The 3,474-nt window shown below is 45.9% G+C and overlaps 1 pseudogene; it reads right to left on the reverse strand.

Annotated features, from left to right (window-relative positions):
- Positions 1–1,097: 1,097 nt before the first annotated feature.
- On the reverse strand, positions 1,098–2,115 carry LOC132506931 (ADP-ribose pyrophosphatase, mitochondrial-like; annotated as a pseudogene).
- Between the last annotated feature and the right edge of the window lie 1,359 nt (positions 2,116–3,474).

The raw sequence follows: 3,474 nt of genomic DNA on the forward strand, positions 1-3,474 counted from the left end.
AGTGTTTTCTTATGAGATTATCAATGCCTACAAAACTACAAATAGTTTTCCCCTTTAGCCATAAAAGGTTCATTACAGTGGTTTGAGTTAATTCTCCATAATTGTGTTACATACGAATAAAGTTAACTTGCTTGTTTTAGATGATGAGAGGGAAGAAATGTATTTCTGGCCTATTTGTTGCTACTGAGATCCCCTCATTGTTGATTGTCAGGGGGCATCTCTGTTTTCAAACTGACTATAAACACTTTCTCATTTATACACTGGGGTTTTTTTTTAATGGAGAAAAGGTAGATGTGAATTATATTTTTATTAGGCTGTGATTACATACATCTCCTTGATAGAGACTTCTTCATGCCAGGAATTGGCATTTGCAGGGTCTTCTGAGATGAGGGTCTCATCCTCTGAGATGAGAGGGAACAAATGTCTTGAGCTTAGCCCATTCTGTTCAGACAGAACAGTTGTGATAACCAGGGAGAGGGATGGATATTAAGCTCATTTTGTCACTGCATTTTTTTTTTCCTGGTTCATAAGTACTTGATCCTTATGGACTAAAATAGAGATGGAACTTTTCCCATAAAACTGAAGGTTCTAAAACAAGAATAACCAAAGAGCTTCTGTACTTGAAAGCAGTGAATACAAGATCACATATAGCTAAATTTGAAAAACAAATGTTAACCCAAAAATCAGATTATACATTAGATTAAACCACAGTCTAACACATCAGGAGAAAGAAAGAACTGACAAATGCAAGCTGTATGAAAAGTAGAGGCTATGGTGGGTAAGAATTTATCTTTGCTTTACCCATAATTCTTCAAAGAGCATTAGTTGTATAATTTGGTTAAAGCCATGTGTACAACGTATAGAAGAGGTCACTGTATTCTTCTTCCAATTAGAAAGCCAGAAAGTTTGTGATTCCATTTCCCCATATGAGTCTAATATTATTCCCTGATACAAAGCTTCCAGCCTGTGAAGAGTTTGGGAAATAATCACCAAAAGAAGTAATCCTCCCGTCCTGTTCAATGGGAGTCCTGAGTTGTTTGCTTCTTATCTACCTGTGTTCATCTGAAGGCCTTTGGCTTGCATAAGACTCCACGCCATTACCCATGGCAGTCGGGGTACACGTCTTCGCTCCAGTGGGCTCCTCGTTTCTCGGCCACAAGTTGAATAAATTGGGAGTGGCTGGCATAAAGCTTGAGTTTATCATTATTGTCCACCCATCCCCCTTTCTTGGCATCGTCGCCAGCTTCCAGAAGAGGATGATCCATTTCCTCCCCTGTTTCATCACGGTAGTTCACAGCCTCTGTCCCCATCCACGTGTTATCGTGTTCCAGGGATCATCCACATAGCCTTTATAGACCACAAAGTGTTCCTGGCTGAATAGTTTGTGCAATTGTTTCTTCGACTCCTGTGTTTCTGCTCTGGATTTCTGTAAGGAGTTCATGGCTCCCTCACCAAATTCTCTCTTCATTGTGGTACTAATCTCCTCTCCCGGATCCACCATCCCCCCCTGGGATGGCCCATGCCCCACAGTCCTTCCTTTTGATGGCTACAAATTGCAGGATGTTTCTCCCAGAAACAGGGTGGGTAACTGTACTTCCCTTGCTATCCTTTTTCCACCCAGTTAAGATGGGATCTGCAGCATGATTGGGGCCCCAACGCCCCAAAAGCCCTCAGCCAACCAGCCCTGGCTGAACTGCAGGATTTCTAGGTCTACCATTTTCAACCTCATACCAACCATTTCTGGCTCCTTCTCTCAACATGCCCATCCTTTTCATTAAATTTAAAAGAGAAGTTTCTTCCACCCAAAAGAGTGTCTGCCCACCTGGGTCCGGCCAAGACTGAGCCAGAAGCGTACTCGACAGCCTTGTATTCTGGCCACTCAACCAGCCAGCTCACTTTCCCGTTGGGGACCTGGCTTTGCCCCACTTTAGAGCCAGGGTAAGACGATGTCCTGGCCTTCTTGTGGGGCGTCTCAGCAGGGCCGTTTGAAACGGACATGAAGTTTGGAGGAAACCCATGTGAGGAAAATGGGCTCTAGCCGGCTGAGATGTTAGGGCAGCTGCTGGGCCTGACTGCCACAGAGGCCAAGGCCACAGAGAGAGACACGGTCGCTAAAGCCTTTGCCAGGCCATTTTTGGCTGCGTTGGGTGAATGCCAGCCATTCACCACCCAGTAGGCTGTAAGGATTTCCATTGCTCTCAGGTGGGGCGCTTCCAGTCGCAAGGGCGGGGCTCCCGACCTTGCCAGTAGGGGGCCAACGGCACAGCTGAGCAGCAGAGGATGAGCGCCTCACCACAAACCCCGCCCAGCGCCCCCTTGGGGCCATTGCTGCGTTTGTACTTCGCTACATTGAAAGATTTCAACGTCTGGAAGGGATTCTAAAGGGTTGAGAACATTGTTCAAACACCACCAACAAAATCAGCACACAACAAAAGTGCTTTCTTGCTTAGCAGGGTGTTAGTCTTCTGGGTAGACTTAGTTCACTAGTCTAGGACCCGTATCTGTTTGGGAGAAGGCAGAAAGAATGTGTTGGAGGCTCTGGGGGACAAAAGGCTCCTTATTTGGGATGCTCAAAAGCCTGGTGAGGGTGCCCTTGAAGGAGAAAGCTCACTTGGTGCACCCTGCATGGTCCTGGTGAGAAATCCATGAGGTGTGCACACGTGGTATGGGGGATGGTTCCAAATCTCAGGCCCATCATTTTACCACATGAATGGCTTAGGCAGGTTGCACAAGCTTTATGTTCAAAGGAGTAATGGCTACCGCATACCAGGAGCTGTCAAGCACAGAAGATTGTACTGAGGTCTGGACCATATGGCCTCTGCTCTTAAAGGATTCTAGTTGAGGAGGCAGCACATACATTTAAAAATAGAAGTAGGGACTTCCCTGGTGGCGCAGTGGTTAAGAATCCACCTCCCAATGCAGGCGACACAGGTTCGAGCCCTGGTCCGGGAAGATTCCACATGCCGCAGAGCAACTAAGCCCATGTGTCGCAACTACTGAGCCCGCGTGCTGCAACTACTGAAGCCTGCGCGCCTAGAGCCCGTGCTCCTCAACAAGAGAAGCCACCGCAATGAGAAGCCCGCGCACCGCAACAAAGAGTAGCTCCTGCTTGCCACAACTAGAGAAAGCCCACGTGCAGCAATGAAGACCCAATGCAGCCAAAAATAAATAAAAAAAAAAATAGGAGTAACATGGGAAGGGCAGTGCACAGTAATCCTTAAGAGTTGAACACAATCAGGTTCAAATCCCAGCTTTCCCTCCTTAACTGGGATCTTCTTGGGCAAAGTTACTTAAGTTACAAAAGCTCACTTCAGTTTCCTCAAGTGTAAGATGGAAATAGAAATATCTACCTCATAGAATTCTGGTGACAATTAAGTAGGCTGTTACACGTAAAGCTGTACATAACTCATCCATCATACATATTCAGAAATGCTAGTTGTCATTACTATAGTTATCATTAACTTTTTGACCCTG

This window comes from Lagenorhynchus albirostris, chromosome 16 (genome assembly GCF_949774975.1).
Source record: "Lagenorhynchus albirostris chromosome 16, mLagAlb1.1, whole genome shotgun sequence".
NCBI classification, from domain to species: domain Eukaryota; kingdom Metazoa; phylum Chordata; class Mammalia; order Artiodactyla; family Delphinidae; genus Lagenorhynchus; species Lagenorhynchus albirostris.